General features: G+C 37.7%; 1 non-coding gene across 1 annotated transcript; it reads right to left on the bottom strand.

The window, feature by feature from the left end:
- Nucleotides 1-15,367: 15,367 nt before the first annotated feature.
- Nucleotides 15,368-15,474, bottom strand: LOC125089562 (U6 spliceosomal RNA). Its single transcript, XR_007123975.1, has one exon. It is a non-coding gene; the product is annotated as a U6 spliceosomal RNA (small nuclear RNA).
- Nucleotides 15,475-24,255: the final 8,781 nt, after the last annotated feature.

Genomic DNA, 24,255 nt, shown 5'->3' with positions numbered 1-24,255 from the left:
CAAATAAATAAATAAATATAAATAAAGTCTTTTAAAAAAATGCACTCTAGCTCCATCCACGTCATTGAAATGGAAAGATCTCATTTTTTGATGGCTGAGTTTTTTATATGTGTATATGATAATGCCGCTATAAACATTGGGGAACATGTACCCCTTTGAATCTGCATTTTTGTATCCTTTGGATAAATTGAATTTTTACTTTTATGGTATTGTTGATGCATAATATTTGTGTTTTTCTTTAATTATTTTAGGTACACGTGTGTTTATTATATGTGAAGAGTCAATTATTGTAAATTATTTTTTTTTGTCTTGGACTAAGAGAAGTGTACTCAAGTTTGCTGTTATTTATGTATTTCTATTTTCTTTGAATCTCTTGTAGTTTCTGCTATATGAAAGAAGCTGCTGTATTATTTGTTGCATATCTTTCATAAATATTTTATTTTCACTGTGAATTGTAGCCTTTAGCATCATCAGGTGCTCTTTGTTTCAGTCATGGTTTTTGGACTGAACTCTAGTTATTTGGATTTCAAAATTGCGGTTCTTTCTTTTTATTTGCATTTTCTTGGTAGACCTTTGCGCACCATCCTTTCTTCATTAGCATTTCTGAATTATTTTATTTTAGGCATGTCTTTGTCTTTTAAGTGAAGTGTAGAGTTGGGTATTGTTTTGGAATCAACCAACTTCCTTTGTCCTTCTAATAGCAGAGGCAAGCCCTCTAATGGTTGATGTGTTTGGTCTCAGATATCTCATCTCATATTTTATTTATATATGTAACATATAGCATACTTGATGATGCTAAGTGCTCTTGAGGAAAATAAAGGAGAAGGGGTGAGGGCAATATTCCATTTTAAATAGGTGGTCAGGGAAGGCCTCATTGGAAAGGTGACTTTTGCACAAACTCTTGAACTTGTTGAAGGAATGAGTCATTTGGATAAGTGACGTTAAGATTTATCCTGATGAGAGAGAACAGCTGGAGCAAAGGCCCCCAGGCACAGGACTACCTGGTATATTTTCCCAGAACAGCAAAGAGGTTGGGGAGGCTAGAGTGGGGTATGCAGGACGTAGGAGATAGGCCAGAGGGGACAAATCAAAGAGGATCAGATAGGGCCCTGTCAGTCAGGGAGGTAACAAGACAACCCCTCCGAGAGGAATTTTCATGCAAGATGTTAAAATAATATTACTGCTGCCAGTCCGCGGTCATAACTCAATAACTCTATAGGAATACGTTCATAACTCTGGGTATTCCAGCCTAGGTAGAAAAGGAAGCCAGGCTTGTGAGAATTATATTTTGGGGTACAACTCAATTTATGCATGAAAGTACTTTCATCCCCGCTGACTTTGAGAACTAGATTACTAAACACCTGCCTAGTGTAATGGGAATAATCCTTGAGTATAATTTTAATATCTCTAATATTTTATGGGCCACCTGGATGGCTCAGTAAAACATCTGCCTTTGGCTTAGGTCATGATCCTGGGGTTCTGGGATCAAGCCCCATGTAGGGCTCTCTGCTCAGCAGGGAGTCTGGTTCTCCCTCTGCCTCTCTTCCTCCTCCTCTCCCTGCTCTCACTGTCTCTCTTTCAAATAAATAAATAAAATCTTTTAAAAATCTCTAATATTTTAGTTTCCACCCCCAAACACATCAATTATCACTTCACAACTATGGCTTTTCACAATTTATCTGAAGGTATGAATTTACAGGGAAAGAATTTTTATTGAAACGTATCAGTGTAATGTATCTTGACTAAAAATGTTCAGAAAGCATAAAAACATTAAAATTCTATACTGGGTAGCTTGACTAAAGGCCAGAACATGACATAGGAGTTTTTTGAATTCTTTTCAAAAGTCAAGTATTTGGCTTAAAACAGGTTTTTGTTTTTTTTCCCTTTTTATAAAGACATCTGTTGTTTTAACAGAAAACTGTATGGCAGAGGTGGTAGAATGAAATGGGTGTGTGGTATGGGGTGAGGGAAGTGGGGAATTATAGTAGTCCAGAAAAACAGTGTTCAGGATTCAAGTGGATGGGAACACAGAAGGGACAAACTTTAAGTACATGTAAGATTACTTCTTCCTTGTCTATGTGTTTCAGTTGGCCGCATTTTAATTTTCCCTTTCCTCTTTCCTCTTTTTCTTTCTCTTTCACTTTTCTTTTTCTTAAGCTAAACTGTCACAGCGAAATGCTGTCTGAATAAGTCACAACTCATATAGAAGGCTGAACAGTGCATTGTAAGATAGGACACAAAACAAAAGATTTCATCAGAGCTGAGATCATCGTGAGGTTGTGCACAAGACCCGGTGCAGCAATTCAACAGTGTTTCTGAGAGCCTGGGACTGGTTCCACCATTCTTGGTATGCTATTGCCCCCTGCTGTTCATGTGGAGGCACTGACTTACAGAAATGAGTTTCCGTAACATTCTATGTCTTAGTGCAATGTTAGCGTGCAATCACTGAATGTTAGGACACATAGTTCAAAGATTTAAAACAGTAATTTAAGCAACTGCTTTCTGAAAAGTTGAGTATCAAAGACATCACAAAACAGCTTTTTTTCCCCCTGCTCTCTCATATGTTGAAAATAAATTTTTGATTCCGTTTTTTAGTTAATAAATCTGGTTTTCTATTTAAGTTTCTGAGGGGAGCAGAGCCCAAGGCAATTGAGGTAGCTTAGAGAAAAACTGGAAAAGTGAAAGCAGGGTGAACACAGAGAAGATAGAGGACAAAATGTGCAAAAGGAGGGGGTAATGAATAATTTATGTACAACAAGGAGAAAGCAGTTCAATCCTGAACATACCGTTTGCATTCCTCAGAGAGTGGGGTACAAACTGGCCTGTGTCCAGAGTAGCCAGCATGCGTCACTTGTGAGCCTTCAGGTCTCTTGCCTTTTGTTCTTAGGTTTGGTCTTGGAAACTCCTCAGAACCATTAGGATGTAAATTGGGGCTCCTGAAGCAAAGCAGAGCACATAATCCTTGGAGCTGATTTCTTGGCTTACTCTGCAATTTCTAAAGAGGTCAGGGCTATATCCTGGGTGGAAGTCAGATGTGCGTGTTTGAGCATGGGGTTTTATGTAACCCCTTTTTTCTTTTTTTTAAAGTCAGGTTTCAGACCTCTGGCACTCTGTTCCATGTTTCAAACCTGTTCAAAGTTTCAGACCTGTAGAGCCCATGGGCTGCTAATTCCTGCATGCCAGGGTTTCCAGTAGAATTGGGTAATAAGGTGTCAGGATCCCCTCTCACTCAGTAAAAACAGCTTAGAAGCTTGGGGCCTTGCTTCAGCATTTGGTTTTTGTTCAGACAATTTCTCCATGAGGAATATGATTAAAAAGAATATTTTAATATTTAGAAAACTACATGCATACTTACATACAAAATTACATTCTGTTAGGATAAACTGAACAATCCAGCCTGAACTACTCTTGAAAGATTTAGTTTTTGCCCTAAAGATCAATAAGAATGTCACTTCTAAAACCTCAGTCCCCACTTCAAAGGCATAAATGATGGATTTCAAGAAATAAGAATTGGAGAAAACATTTACATAATTTATTTCAGTAACAATTAATAAGCTGATTCTTTAATGCTTGAGTAGTTTATTCACAGTGGTTTTTTTTAGTGTTCATAGCATTTTCTGTTTCTCTTGTGTTACTATTTATTTATTTATTTACTCACTTAAATTATATTCTCAACTGTGGCAGGTGTTAAAGATATTACAAAAAATAGGATAGACTATGTCCTTAAGCTTTTTATAGTATTAGAGGCATGATAATTATGTAAGAAGACAAAAGTAAAAAATAATTTTCCTATTCCTTTTCATTTTAGCATTTTATTCCATTCCATCCCATTCCATTCCTTCTCCTCTTTACTGTTCAATTTTATTTGTATTTGTATTCATTTTATTTGTTTAAATTACAAATCAGGAGTGCTGGCTATTTTTTATGTATTTTTGTACTTCTTAGTACACCAGCACTTAATACAATGTTGGCGTATATTTACAATAAATATCTGTTGAATGAATGTGAGTATTTACTAGTTGCCTAGCACTATGCTGTGTCTGTGTAAACCAGATGTACATTTGATTTCAATAGAGGAGAGGAGTGAAGTTGGGGGAAATTTCTATAGACCTGGAAGGAAGTATTAGGAATATTTATTTGTATTCAAACTTGTGGGGGTAGTGAGACACTTTTTTAATGAAAAAAGCTAGAGGAACACAAAAATTCCACCCTATAAGTACTGAGGAAACCTCTCGTTTAATGATTTGTAAAAAAAAAAAAAATTTGGTGCTTTTTTCCCTTTTTTAAAAAGATTTACTTATTTATTTGAGAGAGAGAGAGAGAGACACTGCAAGCCAGAGTGCAATGGGAGGGGCAGAGGGAAAGGGAGAGTGAAAATGTAGCAGACTCCACACTGAGTGCAGAGTCCTGTGTGGGGCTGGATCCCACAACCCAGAGATCACAACCTGAGCCAAAACCAAGAGATGAAGGCTTAATCGACTGCACCACTCAGGCGCCCTAAAATGTGCTTTTATTATAGCGTGGGGAGAGGACCGATAGGCAGAAAGGTCTGCACCTCTTTTATGATTTTCTTCTGTTGCTAATATATACGGATTTTTAATGTTTCTGTCTATGCAGTTCCTTACAAAACCTGCACATACACACCTTCTGAAGATATGGTAGAAACGTGTGTTTATTCATCAGACCTAGAGAGCAAACATAATATCTATTTTTCAAAAAGGAATTCAAACTTAGTTATTTCTCTTTTTGAATCAAGAACTAACTTATCAGTCTTTCAGTATACAAAGTTCTCAGTATTTTGGAACCTGCTTTTTGCCACCTTAATTGTGCAATTCAAATTGTCTGCTCCTATTTAATTGTTCTACATGAACTGTATTGAGTACCAATATAAAACAAAACTGTAAGCATAAATGGTTCCAAAAAATTTTTTTTTTTGTTCCAAAATTTCATCGAGTTACTGAGGAATGGATCTTCTTTGCAAGTGTGGTATGGGGTAGTTACATACATTTCCCAATGGTAATGCAATATTTTATTTATTCTGCCTGTTAATGACTAATATTTGAGAACATTTATAATATGAATGGGACTTAATCTAAGAGAAGTTTTATATATATGTATATATATATATATATACATATATATATATATATATATTACACATGCACACACATTTCCATACCGGGTATTAATAAGAGACATGGTCAAAATAATTACGGTTAAAATTATTATGTCAAAAACTTATAATACATGCTTGGTGTTAGGCGACATACTATTCATTTTGGTGCATAATTCTTCCGCTACACAAATGACTAATAGGACTATCTCTTGATGCTGGGTGGCCTCTCTCTGGTGTCTCGTCTATTGTTGATTTTTAGCATAGTTATCTGTGATTCTATGAATGGAACTGAGTGAATAATTACTCGTGTTTATTCTAATTAAGAGTACATAACCGATTACTATAGTTACAAGGAGGTAGAGAGGCAATGCAACTGCCTCATATTTTGGAGGCCAGTAGGTCAAGCCTGAGGAGTTGGGCCAAAATTTAGGAATAAAAGTCCATACGGGATATATGAAGCCTAATTTGGAGCTTAAGAAAAGAACAAAGCAAGACACAAATGTCTCTTTCCAGCATCGGTGATGGTGACGTGTCCCATTATTCTCTCAGGGGCTTTAGACAACTGGAGTTCTGCAGGGGCCCATTGAGGCCCCTGGGCCGGGTCCTCTGCGCAAGCGCCAACCAAGGAGGCGCAGGGGCGAGAGGGAACCGGAAGCGGCAAAGGCCAAGGGCGCAGGCGCACCGCGACGCTGCAGCAAGGGTGTGAGTTTGCACTTTGGTTAGGACCTCCTTTCTTCCTCTTCTACAGTTCCATAGACTCCTTGTAGAAACTTGGGAACTCTTTTCTGGTTAAGTGGTGGTGGGAATTAGGGTGGAAGAAGCTCACAGACTTAAAAAAAAAAAAAAAAATCGCTGACAACCGTATTTAAACTGTGCTAAGTCCTCTTTGAATTCTAGAGTTTTGTGACTATTCTCATCAGACATTGCCTAAGAGTATTTAGGCCAACTTCTGAGTTTCCTGTGTGAGATGGCTTACTGTCTAGGACAGTCACCCCAGAGCATTTTAGAAATGCTTCATTGAGGTATGATGCTGGGCAGGTGCTCGTGAGACAGACCGGCACAGACCGCCTTCCCATCCTCGGGTTATTTATACTAGAATGTGAGACGAGGTTAAAAAAACAAAAACAAAAACAAAAAAACTTTAAAGCACAGAACTAGAAGAAAAAGTGAGTACTGTCTGTAGCGTTTTGTTTCTGTTTCGGTAAAATATCTCAGGAGAGGCTTGGTTAGTAAACGGTGGTTAAAATTGTTGAAGCTACAAACCTGCATCTCTCATTATCCACTTGAAAAGTTGAAATTCGGAAATATTGATACCCTCTGGACACCAGGAAATCCTCCTCTGCCTTTCTTTGCTTTTAAACCCAGATCTTCTCTGGGTGGCTGAAAACAATGGGAATTATTAGAGCTCCTTATAATTGATTACTCTTGCCAAAGCCAGAGTGATAGATCTGGTTGGGATTTGGGGGGTGGGGGGGGGGGGGTCCACATGACTTCGCAAATAAAAATAAATGTGCTACGGAGGTGCTGAAAATATATCATTAAATAGCCCTAAGAGACCTCACAAATAATTTATGTATGTTTTAAGCCGGTCAGTATGGGGTTTGTATTTAAATGGCCTCCTTTCTCAATTCAAATTGCCTTAGGCTTCTGGCTATTTAAAAATATTTTGTATTCATGAACACTTCTTTTATAATTGATGTGGATGTTTGCTTACCATTGACTCTAATATGTTAGCTAGGAAGTCCATCTATTTATTCATTCCACGTCTATTACATGTTTACTGTGTGCCAGGTATGATGGTAGTGATTAGTGTTTTTAAGTGAATGTTAAATCTTACTTATATTTTTATAAGCTTTGTTTACCTAAATTCTAAGAAATCATGTACGGAGAACAGAACAAGTGGGCCTATCACACTTTATCTAGATTTCTATGGTAGCACATATCACACTCCTTTTTTACATTAATTGTGCCTGCTGGAATGAGGGGAGCACATGGTCTGAATTTGATCATCACTGTGTTCTCAGTGTGTAACACAAAACCCGATAGAGACCCAAAAAGCGTGGTTTGGAAAATAAAACACCATATAAACACACACTGCTTTTTCTGAGGAATTTTTGTTTTCATTGGGTATTCAGGCCATTTCATACTGTGAGATATCTTTCCCTAGAAAAAGGCAAAATCTTTTCATAAGAGCCTTTGTTATCTAAATATCTTCCTTCTAGAACTTGCCTGAATATTGGTCTGAGGCACTTGATATCTTAGTGAAATCTAATTCAAGTAATTTTTGTAATAATTAAGATCTGTAGGTTTAGACTGTTTGTTGATGTGAGAGCAGTTATTTTGTACTGATCTTTTTTTAGGTATGTATTTTTAAAAGATTTTATTTATTTGTTGGAGAGAGAGATTGAGGGAGCACAAGCAGGGGGAGCAGCAGACTCCCTGCTGAGCAAGGAGCCCAATGCCAGCATTAACCCCAGGACCCTGGGATCGTGACCTGAACCAAAGGCAGATGCTTAGCTGACTGAGTCACTCAGACATCCCTATTTTATACTAATCTTAAGAATATTTTCCAGTTTGCCTCTTAGGTAAAAATAGGCTTTGGAGAAGCAGTTCTTGTCTGGAAGATGCTGATGGTGGTCTCTCTGAGAAACTATCCATTCAGCATTAGTTGCTTTCTATGTATTCAGTGGGTTTACATCCACGTAAATACATTTTATGAGTGCTTTGAGAATGAAACAATGCCGAAAGGAGACAGTAGTCCTATGCAGCCGGAGGGTTATTTAATTCATGTGAGTTCTTGATCATTCTCATTTAGGTTGAGAGTTAATGGAGTACTTTGGGGTAATATTCCTTGTGCTTCATTTATCAGAGCTCATACAGAATTGTCATTTACTGTTGAGTAGATTGCATACTGCACAAAGAAACCTATCCAAAATGTACACTATTTATATAATAGATATGATCAATTTGAATATTTATGTGCTAGTTTTATGGCAGGGGACAGTAAAGTTTCTTGCTCTAGTAAAATTCATACATTGTGACACATTTTCTGACAAATGGAAGTAAAATGTCTTGAGAAAGAGGTACCTTGCTTTTTAAAAATTTGCACAAATGCTTTATAGGGACTAGTAGCAGCCTGAACTTGGACAACTTACATAACTCCCTTGGCCTTCAAGGGAAGATATTAATACTTACCTCACTAAATTGTTTGAAAGTATTAGACATGCCTGGCACACAGTTAATATTCAATAAATGTTTTGGAATGACTTTGAAAACACTGAGGGTAATGTCTGTGCTTAAGATTTGACAAATTGCAGGTCACTTTTTTCTTGAATAAGAGGGTAAGTGTTTATGTAAATAATTTATTTGTATCTTTGAATTTGTTAAGTGTTTCACATTTTACACTTAATTACTGCATGGTACTACCAAAAATATTCTTAACAGGTGTTTGGGATTCTTTTTTATTTTACTGAGGAATTCATATCCAACATAAGGAAACTTATGACTATGTGACCTACTAGTGACTGACTCATGGTTGAGCTTCTTTAGAATCCTAAAATACTGGAATCCTAGGTTTAGATGAGACCATGGGAATTTCTCTTTATCAAATGTGTGTTAGTCACTTACTACATGGAAGTAATTGTGGTATGCGCTAGGGCCATAAAGATAAATAAGTTACTATTGTGAAAAGTTACATATCTTTGCATGAACATTTCCAGGGACTATTCATAATTAGTAAATTGATTTTTAGGAGTTTGTTTTATGACAGTTCAAAATTTGTCCTCTTATAATTTTCATTTGTTTGCATTAGCGTTACACTTTGGGGCACAAAAACTAAGTTTGATTCTTTACCATATATATATATACCCTTCATTTTAAGCACCACTGCATTCTGCTACTTTTCCTCAAGCCTCTTTTCCATCTTGCTTTCTCACCTGAATACCTTCCAGGTTTTCTGCTTCCCTTATAGATGTGGTACCCACCAGGGGTATTCAGGGCTCCAGGTGTAACTGACTAAAACAGGATACAGCCCGGCGATCACTTCCTACATTCCTGATACTATCCCTCCAATCTCTGGCATGAATTTTATTCACAACTGAGTTATCACTATGTGCTTATAAGATGTCCTTTCCCTACCATATTAAAAAGAATTGTATTTATTTTGCTCATGTTACCATGTAAGGTCATTTTTTGAAAAAGGATAAATGATATCCCTACTTCCTTGAGGAGGTTTTAATACACTTTCTCCAACAACTGAAATGGGAACAATAATGAGGGCAACCTTGCTTAAGCTCCAGATTATTGAATTACCACTTGTAAGTCATTTTTGGTCCAGGTGATTAAAATCACTGTAATTCATACATTTTTGACAGCTAAGAGGTAAATAGCCAAGGGAGGGCTTCTATAGCTTTGCATGATCTCTTTCTATAAATTAGTTCTCACTTAAACATTTTCTTTTCCTTTTTGATGGACAGAGAACATGACAGGGATAGAATTGTTTTACTTCTGACTTTAAGCATTTATTAAGAAAACTTAATATCCTCTCAACATTTTTTTTTAAAGTTAACCCATGTGTGCAACTCTATGCCAAATGTGCTCTGACTCAGGTTTGGGACCAGTATCCCTGCCTGGCAGAGTACCAGAAGATGCCAGCTATAAGTCAGCTACAATATATAAGTGTGTACGCTGCTCTGCTTTGTCCTTTTAATGGAGGTTAAGGACAGAGACAGATGTAGTAATTGATTGGCAGATTAGTGACAGGGAAGAAACCTGCCTAAATAAAGGGGCATGTTAGGAAGCACTGGGGGTAGAATTGAACAAATTTCCTAGGTCTACCATAATAAGTTAACATAAACTTTGTAGCCTAAAACAGCAGAAATTTGTTGTGTTATGGTCAAGGCGCCAGAAGTCTGAAATCAAGTTTTGGCAGGGCCATTTTCCTTCTGAAGGCTCCAGGGAAGATTCCTTCCTGGCTTCTTCCTAGCTTTGATGGCTCGTGGAAGTCTTTGGCATTCTTTGGCTTGTGGATGCATCACTCCTTTTCTTTTTGTATTTTCATATGGCCTACTTTCCTGTGTCTCCTCTGTGCCTTTGTGTCTAGATCTCTTTCTTTTTTCATATAAAGACAGCAGTCACTGGGTACAAGCCCAACGATCCAGACCTCATCTTTCTTACGTCTGTAATGGCCCTACTTCCAAATAAGGTCACATTTACGTATGGGAGGGGTAGGATTTGAATATATTTTGGGGGGGGGAATACAGTTCAACCAACAACAAGTGAGATGGCACCAAATCAGGGAACACTTTAATGATAGGTTAAAGAGTAGGGGTTTTATTTATAAGCCAGGGGGACCACTGGAAACTTTAAGCAAGGGTACTAATGAGAGTTATTGTAGGAAGGTCCGCTAACGAGCAATATGCTTCAATGTACTGAACTGAAGATGAAGTTTAGAGGGGGTGATATTAATTAGAAGGTTGTTATGGTGTTCCAGGAATAATGGGAAGAAAAGTTTATAAATTTTGCACTTTGGAAGCTTTCATTTTAAGGAAGCATTCAATCTTAGGGTTGAACAAGTACAGAGGCTGCACTTGGGAACTTGCCTCCTTAAATGTTGTGGCCAAGGCACCTTTTCTTGCCTTGCTCTAGTTGTCACTCTTCCTGGAGGATGATACACCATCTGTTGAGAGAGAGCTGGGGGTGGGGGGAGACAGCACACAGGTGCATGCACTTGTGCACACAAGTAAGCATGAAGAACCACAGCTTTACAAGGCAGTTAAGTGAGAGAACCTTCTTGAATATTGATCCTCTGGCCTCAGCTACCAGCTGGCACCAGGTAGGTGGGATGAACCACCAAGCTGAGCCTTCCTAAATTTCTGATCTACAAAACCATGAGTGAAACAAAATGGTGGTTTTAAACCACAAAGTATTGTTATGCAGCGGTGTATTACCCCAACTACCTGCAAGGTGTGCCAGTATTCACATGGTGCTGATAGGTGAGGCGAAATACCAGATAACCCTCTATTTACTCAGTTCTGATGGAGTAGAATATATTTGATTGCTACTCAGGAAGAAGGGATGAAGAAAGTGAGGAGAGATTATAGTCACTGGCAGCCTAGGAAATAGAATTTAATGCCTTGCTTCTTCAGCTCACTGCTTACGCTACATAGCCACGCAACTTTTAACGTGTGAGGTTGGCCAGAACAAAAAGATACACACTCACAGTTTGAGTCCTTATAGAAACAAAATCCCTGTCTGTTTTGATCTGTGTCATGCAGAGGGATGTGAAATTCCCATTTTAAAACAGATGGTCTGAATTCTGAAGCTAAATGAATAAAATTGTCCTTGGATCTCATTAGCCCTCATGTGGGAAGGAGGGGAATTCATATAGCTATTTCTTCTTGGCTTTGAACAAGTCAGGCTTTCAATAAAAGGTTTATTTTTATGAAGCCTGAATTTACTAATTTTTCATTGAATACCACTGTTTCACGGTAATTTACACATTCTTTCAAATGGTGAAACTTGTAAACAGGCTGAGAAAAAAGCAAATTTGGAAAAAAAAAGTTAAGAAAAGGACTGTTTGGTAGAGGAGGTATATTGCACATAAAATTAAAATATAATAGATATTTTAAAAGCCTTCATTTCATTTTATAGGTTTCTCTGCTTGCTCCTACAAGTGGGCAGTGAGTAAAGATTTCCTGTCCCATTATTCATTTCTATAGGACATTAGACATTTTTATGACCTCCTGGAGTACTTATAATCTGTACTACACAATTTAGCACCTAATTATATTCTGTCTCATAATGTTCATTATTATATCACTGTATGATTCTTGTCTTCTTGAGTAAGTTATATGATCTTAAAAGGCAAGGACCGTATCTTAAACTTTTCCAATATCTGCATTCCATCTAGCATAGTGCTGAAAACAGTAAACTACTTGGGAAATTTTATTATTATTTAAAAATTATTTTTAATTTTATTATCTTTTAATTTAATTTAAATTAATTAACATATAAGGTATTATTGGTTTCAGAGGTACAGTGATTCAGAGGTACTGTGATTCATTAGTCTTCTATAATAGCCAGTGCTCATTACGTCATGTGCCCTCCTTAACGTCCATCACCCAGGTACACAAGCAACCTTACCCCCCAGCAACCCTCAGTTTGTTTCCTGAGATTAGGAGTCTTATGTTTTGTCTCCCTCTCTGGTTTTGTCTTGTTTCATTTTTTCCCTCTCTTCCCTTATGATCCTTTGCCTTGTTTCTTAAATTCTACATATCAGTAAGATCATATAATTGCCATTCTCTGATTGAGTTATTTTGCTTAACATAATACCCTCTAGTTCCCATCTATGTTGTTGCAAATGGCAAAATTTCATTTTCTTTGATGGCTGAGTAGTATTCTATTGTACCACATCTTCTTTATCCATTCATCTGTCGATGGACATCTAGGCTCTTTCCATAGTTTGGCTGTTGTGGACATTGCTGCCAAACTCATTGGGAGTGTAGGTGCCCCTTCAGTTCACTACATTTGTATTACTTGGGAAATTTAAATTTAGAAATATATTAAGTAATTCTCGTCCCTCAAAGCTCACTCAGTTTGTCTCTAGAGCATTTGTCATGGCTGTGGCATTAAGGGCACAGAGACATCTCAGCAAGTTACTTTTCCTTCCTCAAGTTTCCTTTCTTTAAAGGAGCCAAGGTAAGGGGTTACTTTGGTAAAATGGCTTCCCCCTCCCCCCTCCTTTAGTGTCAGACCAGGGCATGTTAAAAGCAGAGAGGCATGCACCATTGGGCTATCATTATCATTCTGATGGGGGTGATCCAGTTGGCTTTTTTCCTTTTTATTTTTCAAGCTGGACATCCTATCTAATGATGTCTGACCTGGGGAGAGAGTTGGTCTTTTTTGGTTGGGCAGCTAGGCTAAAGGACTTAGCAGGCCTTCATCTTGTTTTGAGTGAACATCCTGCTTCTCAGGGCATCAGATTCCCACTATTACGTTTTCTCATTTTGGTACTGGCGACCACCATTCTACTTTCTGTCTCTGTGAGTTTGACTATTTGTGGTAGGTCATATAAGTGAAATCATAGTGTATTTGTCCTTTCGTCTCTGGCTTATTTCATTTAATTTAATGTCTTCAAGTTTCATCCATATTGTAACATGTTTCAGAATTTCAGCCCTTCTTAAAACTGAATAATAATCTATTGTATGTGAATATCACATTTTGTTTACCTAATCATTGGTGGACGTTTGGATTATTTTCCTTTTGGCTGTTGTGAATAATGTTGCTAGCAGAATGGGTGTAACAAATGCAGATCACATTATTATGAGCACCAACATGGATTTAATGCTTATAGTGAGCAAGAAAGGTACCCTTCTCAGTCATTAAAATACCTGGAAGAATCAACATATCTCTGGAATTTCATAACTTTAATTTAGAGACTTAACTACTCCTTGGGAAAGTATGGCTTGACAACCTTTTTTAGAGCAGGACTGTGACTAATACTTGGCATTCAGTAAATGTATCTTTTTTTTTTTTCTTCTCATTTCAAAATGCTTCCAGTCTCCAACTTTCTCCTCTGACACCTCTGCAAAGTATGTCCTTATTGCCAAGCAGCAAGACTGTTACAATCCATTCTAACTGATTTGTTTACCCCCTACCCCCAACTTTTTCACTTAGTCTTAGAAAGCACTGCTTTGGTCATTTTACTTTTCTCGGCAGAACCTTTCAGTCGCCATCAAGAACAGGACAAAGCTCAAACTTGTTTGTCGGGCACTGAAAGCCTCTTGTCATCTGGCACCAGTTTGCCTTTCAAGTTCTGTTTTCCTTCACTTCCTTACACAAGCTCTGCTCATATTGTCTTCTCATTACCTGCTGGAGAAACTGTCATCATCTTGAGTTTCCTTACTGTGGTTTGCTCCATCATGGATCATCTTTTTTTTGTGATGCCTCTAAGTTGGAGCTCAAATCTTAGTGTTTCTGCTAAATCTTTTTTAAACAACCACATTTGAAACCGACTGTTGGTTCTTTTGAGTATTTGAGCACTCAACTTAAGATTAATTATGTTAATGATATTTTTGTAATAGCTAATGGTTTCTGAGTTCTCAGGCTTGGACTTAGTGTTTTGGTTGCACTATTTCATTGCATCTTTATTGCAGTCACATGAAGTATATACTATTACCCATTATACAATAAGCTTGAGGCTTTGAGATGCTACCAACTTGTCCCAAATCACATAGTTAGTAAGTGGCAAGTCTAGGACTTCATCCCAAGTTTTCTGTTGCTGGAGCATCATTTTAAATGTGTATCTATTGCCTTAATTAGATTATAGGTCGTTTGGGTGAAGAGGGTATTTACTGTTCATGGTATCTCCCATAGGAACTGTCCATGGGGTTGAAATCAGAAAAAGATTGGCCATTGACTGGAGCAGCCCGATGAGCTAATTTTTCCTTTTAATTAGCTTAGTGTGGATGAGCTTAGCATGATTTTTCAACTGGTTACCTTATACCAGTGACCAGGAAAGCCCAATTAGGTACACTTCTTTGATCATAACACATACCACACTGATTGTATTTATCTGCTACCTGCTTGTCTCCACATCATCTTTGCTTGAATTCATAGCACCTAGAGCAATATCCTGCACATAAGCTCAGTAATTGCTTATTAAATGAATGAACTGTGTCTGTGGCCATTGTAAGAGTTGGTTTCTAACTGTGTTGCTGTTACAGAGTTGAGCAGTGCCGAAATCCACTGGAGTTGATGAGGGTATATCCTTAAAGAGACACAGTGGGAATGTAAATGAAAAATATAATATATTTCATTGTATTGCAACTTCCATTACATGGTACGATGGTATTTGTGTTACTTTTCATGAAGGGTGATTGAGTGTAAGCAGTTGACATCTTTTTTTTTTTTTTTTTAAATTTTTTTATTTTTTTCAGCATAACAGTATTCATTATTTTTGCACCACACCCAGTGCTCCATGCAATCCGTGCCCTCTACAATACCCACCACCTGGTGCCCCCAACCTCCCACCCCCCACCCCTTCAAAATTCTCAGATCGTTTTTCAGAGTCCATAGTCTCTCATGGTTCACCTCCCCTTCCAATTTCCCTCAACTCCCTTCTCCTCTCCATCTCCCCTTGTCCTCCATGCTATTTGTTATGATCCACAAATAAGTGAAACCATATGATAATTGACTCTCTCTGCTTGACTTATTTCACTCAGCATAATCTCTTCCAGTCCCGTCCATGTTAAAAATATGGAACGCTTCACGAATTTGCGTGTCATCCTTGCGCAGGGGCCATGCTAATCTTCTCTGTATCGTTCCAATTTTAGTATATGTGCTGCCGAAGCGAGCACAGCAGTTGACATCTTTATTCAAAGAAGAGAGATCATATGACTTAAAGGCATAGGCATATTTGGTCTAGGGATAGCTTGGGAGCAGGTATGGTTCAAACTTTCATACGATAACCCTTTAAAATTAACCAGTTGTCTTTTATTTCTCAGTATGTGCTCTCCAAAGTTTTTATCAATAATTGAATTTCTCAAATACCTTGATACTTAAAAGACAATAGCATAGAAAGCAGATACTAATATTTTGGTCACTGGAAAAAGTATATTCTTTGCAAAACATAGCAGAAGATTCTTTCTATTTAAGTATTTTGAGTGTGCCATGTCTTAGAAAAATTGAAGCAGAAAGGCTCAAGAATATTAAACAATGGTTATGATTTCCCCAAAATTTCTCCAGAGATTTTTGCCTGAGAAGCCAACAAATCTCTTCATTTCATTATATATAGAGATGCAGCAGCCTCTGGTGTGATGCTTTGCACACAGTAGGCCTGCAACAAATACTTTTTAATTTTGTCAGTGCAGTAGAATATTGTAGTCTAAAGCAACAGTTGCCAGTCATTTTCCCTTCATGACAGGCATGAAAGATACTTGTTTCAGCTTCTAAATACATTTTTACACGCCTCCTCAACATTGTTTCATGTTATACCAGCTGTAATTGTGCCTTCTGTCCCATTCTGGGGAGAATGTGCCTGAGAACACATTATTGTAGAGGTAATAATACTAACAATAATAGTAATGATAATGATAATAACAATTATAAGGGTATAGTTGGAACATTTCAGACATCAGTCTGATCACTATTTTGTTTATAACCTTGCAATAGCTTCTTGTTGCTCAATGTCAGTCTCTAAAATTTGTTTGGAACCACAGGGCTGGGTATGGTGGTAGGGCCAGCAGCGTGTGGGTTCTTATGCCCCTGCAGGATGGGGATGCGCTCTGGCAAAGGCCTTCAGGCCTCCCCACATTCATACATCACAAAAGTGTTTGAGAAAAGTCAAGAGAAGCAGGAACAAGCAACTTGGTAGTAAAGGGGAGCTCAACTTGTTTCCTAGTCAGCCAGGGGTGATGGGGTATATAGAGATTCCTGGGTGCTCGGGGTTATGAACTACTCTAGGGAAATTTCAGAGGCAATATGATATGAGCTAGCTTCCACCTTGGACCTTCCTGAGGGTTTGTTAAAAATGGAACGACAGAAATACTTTTGGCCTGCTATGAGGCCAGAGGGACTTAACAAGGATACACTTATTTGACTTTGATGGTTTTATTTTTGAGTACAGTGCCTATATATGTTTTTTTATAGGACAGAATTTTTATTTTCTTTGAATTTAAGACATTTTAGAACATTTTCTTTGGTCCCTTAAAAGGCAGTTTATGGTACATCTTGAAGGACTTCCAAGGCAGTTTGGAGCAACTGAGTCACTGGTAGACAATCCTTTAATATCCTAAAGAGCAACTAATAATTAATTAATCATAAATATTTATTTATTTATTTATTTATTTAGGTGCTCACATGATGGTATATTGGAAAGAGATACTAGGTTCAAATCCTGGTTCTACCATTTGCATGTTAGACATTGGGCAATGCAGTTTGTTCATTCATTCATTCAACAGATTACAGAGTTCTTACTTTGTGCTAGACACAGTATTAAAGCTCTGAGGAGAGAAGTCAGATTGAAGTGGTCTCTGAACTTTCAGAAATTTTTAATCTACAAGGGGAGATTGGCAACTAAATCATCAATTTCAGTAGTGTACATGAGACTGTGTACGGTGGTGATGCCCTGTGGAAGTAACACCACGGCAAGGGTGAATCATGAATGGGGGAGGGCATGAGGGAAGGCTTTTCAGGGAAAGTCATGGTTAAGCTGAGCCTCAAAGCCAAGTACAATTCAGTTGAATATAGGTATGGAAAGAACATTCTAGCAGCATGAGCAAAAGTTAATGGAAACATGAGTAATATATTTATAGATCAATATTTGCTCTTCAGTATTACTGATATAAAAGTTTTATCTTGAGGAGACAAGGGAGATAAATCTAGACACATAGTTCCATTTCCTTTTCTTAAAATGAAGATAATGATATATATCTCTTAGATTTGTTGTAAGCACTCCATAGAACGGAGAGTACTTAGTACATAGTTGCTCAAAAATATTAGCTCCTTTTTCTCCTTACCATCTATCCTCTTCTGCCCTTTCTCAATTCAGATTTTCTGAAGTAGAAAACACCCTATCTTTGGTTAAGGTATCAGTTTGTAAATTATGGCTGTATTTAGCAAAGTGCAGGAAGAATGAAAAGATTTAAAACTCTGTTCTTTTTCTGACCTGGATTGTGGCATGTTGAGTTGAATGGGGACAGTAGTCGGCAACAACATTACTTTATTTTGACAATACACAGTTTCCTGTGTCATCACAATTGGTATGTGATGAGGGCACTGGTTCCCAGAGGGCACTGCATTCTTTGTCTGCCTGTTTGATTTGCTGAGTGAAGTGCTGAGCACGGGTCATGTGCACTGGAGTGCCTGAAAAAAATCTTGGAATGATGCTGTTGGGTATGTTCTCTTTTCTTTCACCAAGCTGAAGTCTCTGAATTTGGAAGTGTTTCAGAAAGCACAGTGTTTTTGCATTTTTTCCCCCTGGATAATAGGTTTGTAACTTATGATCCAGTAAATATTAAGGATCACTACTTTTGGGGGATTTTGGTCTACATTTTGATATTTCTTTCAGGAGTTTTCCTTTGGGTTGAGTTCTAGTAAGAATTACCTAATCTGGAGAGATTTTCTTCATTCTACTGTTTATTGTTAATAAATTGTTATTTATGCTCAAATGCAGTTTTCCCAAATATTTGTCATTTGCAGATAACATTCACAATTTCTTTTTTCCCCATGATTTCTGTCATACCCAGGTATCTTCTGTTGTATATTTACTTAATAGTTTTCTTAAAAACTTAAATAAAGTTAGCCTAACCCAAGTTATAATACTTAAGAATGCATGGGCTTCATGAGCTTGTTATATTTTTCGAATACATTTTCAGGCACATAGTAAAATAAAAAAAAAAACCCCTATTCTCCCACTGAATACAGAGAACATTATAACCTGTTCTTTTCATCTTTTCATTTATGAATGGTCTGTGGCTGCTTTTGACATATGAAGTAGTTGAAACAGAGACAGAGTGGCACACAGAGACTAATGTATTTATTATTTTGTTCTATAAGAAAAAATATACCAACCTCTGACCTAAAATTATCTCCATGCCATCAGTAGAACACATAAACAATTCTGTAAAACATTACTGTAGTGCACTTGTCAAGAGACAGTGTGTATTATATTTAATCACATTTCCAGAATCAGTCAATATTTTACTTTTTTATTGTGGAATTGAAATATGTAATTATAAATGCTTACTTTATGGGGCACCTGGGTGGGTCGATTGGTTAAGTGTCTGCCTTTGGCTCAGGTCATGATCCCAGGGTCCTGGGATCAAGCCTTGCATCCCTCTCCTCCTGCCTCTTCCACATGCTTCTGTTCTCTCTCTCTCTCAAAGAAATAAAATCTTTAAAAAGAATACTTATATTCTGAGGATCTCGATAACAAGGTTTTTTGAGAGCAAAAGAAAAATGTAGACATTGAAGATAATTTACATATTATTAAATAACAGGAATATTTGCCTATAACAATATTTAATGGGGTGAAAATGCATGAAGTAAGAAGTAAAAAATTCCCTGCAAGGGAACTCTAGTCTCACCTTCTAAAAACAACATTCCTTTTATTTCCTTCTAGTTACTTTCTATGCATACTGAAGATTAAATACATTTTTTGATTCTTTAAATTACAGCTTTTTTTAAAAAATAAAGATTTTATTTATTTATTTGACAGAGATCACAAGTAGGCAGAGAGACAGGCGGTGGGGGGGTGGGAAGCAGGCTCCCTGCTGAGCAGAGAGCCCGATGAGGGGCTCGATCCCAGGACCCTAGGATCATGACCTGAGCCAAAGTCAGAGGTTTTAATCCACTGAGCCACCCAGGCGCCCCTAAATTACAGCTTTTTTTAAATAAAAAAATCAATATATGCAACTTGCCTTTTATAACCTCAATATATTTCTGTTGTATAGACATCTAAGTAATATGGCTAAAATTATAAATTGTGTAATATTACTTTAAATTGTTTATTAAGAGCTTTACTGAAATACAATTTACATATTCTGAAATTCACCCATTTTGACAGCACCAGTGATTTTTAGTAAATTTACAGCATTGTGCAGCCATCACTCAGTCCAATTTAAGAACATTTTCATCATCCTGAGAGATTCCTCATGTCCATTTGCAATCAAGTCTGTTCCTACCCCCAGCCCCAGGCAACTACCAGTCTACTTTCTGTTTCTATAGATATGTCTTTTCTGGACATTTCACATAAATGGAATCATGGATTTTATGATCTTTTGTGTCTGGCTTCTTTCATTTAACATTTTTTTTTAAAAAGATTTTATTTATTTGACAGACAGCGATCACAAGTAGGCAGAGAGGTAGGCAGAGAGAGAGAAAGGAGGAAGCATGCTCCCTGCTGAGCAGAGAGCCTGATGTGGGGCTCGATCCCAGGGTCCTGGGATCATGACCTGAGCCGAAGGCAGAGGCTTTAACCCACTGAGCCACCCAGGCACCCCTCATTTAACATTTCAAAGTGACTTTAAGGTAAAAGTTTCAAATAACCCCAGTTATCTTCATTCTTTTGCATAAGATGCTCTAGTTACAGTCAGTATTTTGTTCTCTTTCCATTAGAAATTAGCCTTTGACACAAACAGTGACACAGGATCCTGGTAACTTTTTCAGTTCCTGAAATTCACAACTTCCCAAACCTGTTCCCCTCCGCACACAAGGACCACAGATACTGGTGCGACAGTCAGAGTGAATGAAGAGGCTGCTCACTGCTGGAGATAACAGGTCCAGGCAGCCCTCTGCCTTATGGGGCCACTTTGAGGGCGGTGGTTGGGAGCAGGGTGTCCTGGCATAGCTATAGGAAATGTACATCATCCCAGTGTACTGTGCCATGCAGGCCAGGAAATTCTATTGCAAGTCTTCTGGCTTTCATGTCACAGCACCTTGTAGGTGCTCTTGTGAATGTGCTACAGAGACCCAGACCCAAGATCCCTTTTCTTATGTAATCCTATGTAATAATGATGGCTAAAAGCCCATTCAGAGACAGTCAAAATATTTGAGAAACTGAGTTATTTTTCCCATATAATTGAATATAGATTTTCCTCTTCCTCTTTAACAGCTGAGTAGAATAATTCCAATGCTTTGATACCATAATGTATTTAATTGTTTAGTTTTTTTTTATTTACTGCAAGCTGGTAAATTTCATATTTCATTTGCATATTTTTGCCTTCTTGTGCAGGTGTCAGTAGGATAAATTCCTACAAGGGGGCTTGCTGGATCACAGGCTGTGCACATTTCAGATGTTGATATCTGTTACTTGGAATGGTAGGTTAACTAGTGACCTCCTGATGACAGTTCATTGTGGATCTGTGGTACATAGGCTGTGGCTACAAGAACAACAGTTTTTAATGGGAGTGTGGGTGGGTGAACATGAATATCTTTCAGAGTGTCTTGGGAATGGGAGTGAGCTTGAGTAATTTGGCCAGTCTTTCCAAGTGATTCTAATATAGGTTCCACTGGATTAAAATTTGTTTCTGTGTTTTGTACCCAAAAGTATGAATGCTGCTCTAAGAATTGTATTTGGTATTGAGCTCGTCAAGGCTGTCCTACAAAGCTTTATGGTTTGAGGGTTTGTTCTGCTCAGTAACTCAAAGAAAAGTAGCCAATAGTGCAGAAGAAAGTGACCCTATAAACTGATGCTAAAACCATCTCCCATCTATGTTGAGAAAATTCTTTATAGTCTCTCCTAAAGAAAGAGTTAGCCTTGATTCCTATTAGATGCTCAGTCCAGACTATCCTTTGGTGATGGGTGTTTTTCTCTCCCTGTATACACACACTGCTCATTTTAACCTATGGAAATGAGAGAGGGTTGGGAGTGGGAAATCCACACATGCACCACCACTTTTGAGTTGTTGCACACATTAAATAACAACCAGCAGCCCACAGATCCCTGGAAATCTACTTTCACACCTATAATAAAGTAATCCCAGGGTATAGTTTCAAGTTACAGGACAGTGATACTCAATAAGTTTTAAGGAGGCAAAAAATGAAAAAGGATGTTTCTAAGTGGATATAATATTTAACTTTGCAAAGTTAAATATTAATGAATTAAACTCTTTGAATCACTGTGGACTGTGGAATAAAGAAGCAATGTTGGTCAACTTCAAAATTCTGGTATTTTCATCTCTGTTGGAATTTTTTGGCAGTGATTCCCCCTTAAAGTTTTATAATGAATATAATATACCATTCTACTGATCAAAGAAACTTATTTGGTGTCAGAAAGCCGCTTGGGAGCCAGAGTGTTTACTGGGTAATTTCTTAATGAGTTCTGGCACATGATTCTCATCTCTTTAAGAGGGAGGAATGTAACTCAGAATGTGCAAAGTCAGACCATGAGCATTTTGGCAGATGTGGAGATGCAGCACAGCTGGAGAAAAAGTCCCTTCTTTGAAATCTCATATCTCAAATGCTACATCAATTTTTAAGCATGTTCTACTGCCAGTTCAGATTTCAATATGAACTGGAATTAGGGAATGTTTATTAATATAGTTTGAAAACAGATCAGAATCTGTTCACCGGTTGCCCTTTTTGTCTCCACAAATAATCTGTGAGGACCGCAGGTGAGGCACAATGAGGGAGGATAAGAAGGTTCTCTGTTGTTGCTCTCTTGGCAAGAAATGTGGCAAGCAGGACATTTGAGGTGGTAATTTATCCTATGACATTTATCCTTTGCCTGCAGATCCAGCGGTCCTCTGGTTCATTGGGAAAAACAAAGCACTGATAAGCATTCTTTTAAAAATGATTGTTTTTCACTATAAAGTAATACATGTTTATTGTATAATATATAGGACATAAAGGAAAAAATTGGTGAAGATGTTCCTTTATGCAGCTCTCAGCTTTCTATCTGTGATGTATTATTGTCTTTCTGGTCCAATACAACTTGAATAAAGATCTCGGTTCCCCCAGACCACACACTTTCATTCTTCACTAGCAGCCAACAAGCATATATCAAGTTGCACACACTGAGTCAGGAATTGGACCAGTGCTGAAAATACAAAGGGAACAGAGATTGAGTTCTTGATATACAGACCCTAAGGGGTAGTGTACATGATAAATGATTAAACCAGTGATTAAATCAGAGAAATCACAGTATGTCCACAGGCTGAACAAGTCCATGTAAATAAGAGAAAAAGTATAGGTGTCGTGGGTCACTAACTGCTTGATCTGATTTGTGTCCTGGGCCTTGGCTTCTTTACCTGTGAAATGAGGGCTTGGATGAGATGAGATGCAGAGTAACCAACTTGTTCTGTCTGCCTGGGACTTTCCCAGGAATCCCTTACTCCCAATTTTAAAACTGAAAGTCCCTTGTCCTAGGAGTCCTCACAGTGCTGGGTAGACTGAGAGTTGGTCAGCCTGTTTGTAGGGCTTCTTTTAATCTTCATCTCCTATGATGTGTTAAACAACAAAATTCAAATGAACTCATTTTAAAGATCTTACTGTCTTTATTCAGTAATTTATGAATTAGGTAGCATCCAGTCTAGTAGATAAAGAGGAGCTCTGAGGAGCTATACAAAGTGAAAGACTTTTATAGGCAAAAAAGGTAGGAACAAAGAAGTTTTATGAGGCAAAATGTGAGTTGGTTATTGTAAGATTACTTTCCTTTAGCAGAATGCAGGGGCCTATCAGATCCCTGAACTAGCGCTGATCAGGCAATTCATGATTGTCTGATTTAAGATACCATTTCTGGGAGCTGAAACTAATTAAGTCTCAGTTTGGCGACATGGGGCTTACCATAAAAGACTCCATTTTGGATGTGTTTTCACGTTTTTATCAGATTGTATATTGAGAAACCATATTTCATGAGGTTTATATGACCATATGATAAGCCACTTAGGTTGAAATATTGGATGCACATTTGCAAAAATACTGGATGTAAATTAGCACCTGGGTGGCACAGTTGGCTAAGCATCTGACTCTTGGTTTTGGGTTAGTTTATAGTCTCATGGTTGTGAAATCAAGCCCTGTGTCTTGCTCAGTGCTCAGAGTCTGTTTGAGACTCTTTCTTCCTCTCCCTCTCCCCCTACCCCTGCACTTTCTCTCAAATAAATGTTGTTTTTAAAATTTTATTTATTTATTTGACAGAGACAATAGGAAGAGAGGGAACATAAGCGGGGGAGTGGGAGAGGGAGAAGCAGGCTTCTTGCCAAGCAGTGAGCCTGACATGGGACTCGATCCCAGGACCCTGGGATCATGACCTGAGCCAAAGGCAGATGCTTAATAACTGAGCCACCCAAGCATCCCTCAAATAAATTAAATCTTTAAAAAAAAAATCCAAAAGGGTAAGTTATTTAAACACATTTTAGGTAAAACAGGCTCTGTAAACTAGTTGGTGACAGAAACATTAATATTATATTTATGGGAAAGATAAGTTTTACTCTTCTAAGAAACTATCTTACAAATATCTGCAAACACTCTGTAGAGTCAGAGAGTTCTGTGCAAACAGCTGCCTTGGGTGTGATTCTCAGTTGGGTCCTCTAGGAATCTGGTATAGTAGAAAGAGTACTGGCTTAGCAGTCAGGCAGCTTTTGCTCTTTTGTTTCCTAGCCATAAGAGCTGGAGAAAATAACAGTATCTTCATTTGTAAA

The sequence above is a fragment of the Lutra lutra genome, chromosome 1, assembly GCF_902655055.1.
Source record: "Lutra lutra chromosome 1, mLutLut1.2, whole genome shotgun sequence".
In the NCBI taxonomy this organism is placed as follows: Eukaryota; Metazoa; Chordata; class Mammalia; order Carnivora; family Mustelidae; genus Lutra; species Lutra lutra.
Note: the sequence above shows the minus strand (reverse complement) of the source record. Positions and strands in the feature narration are given on the sequence as shown.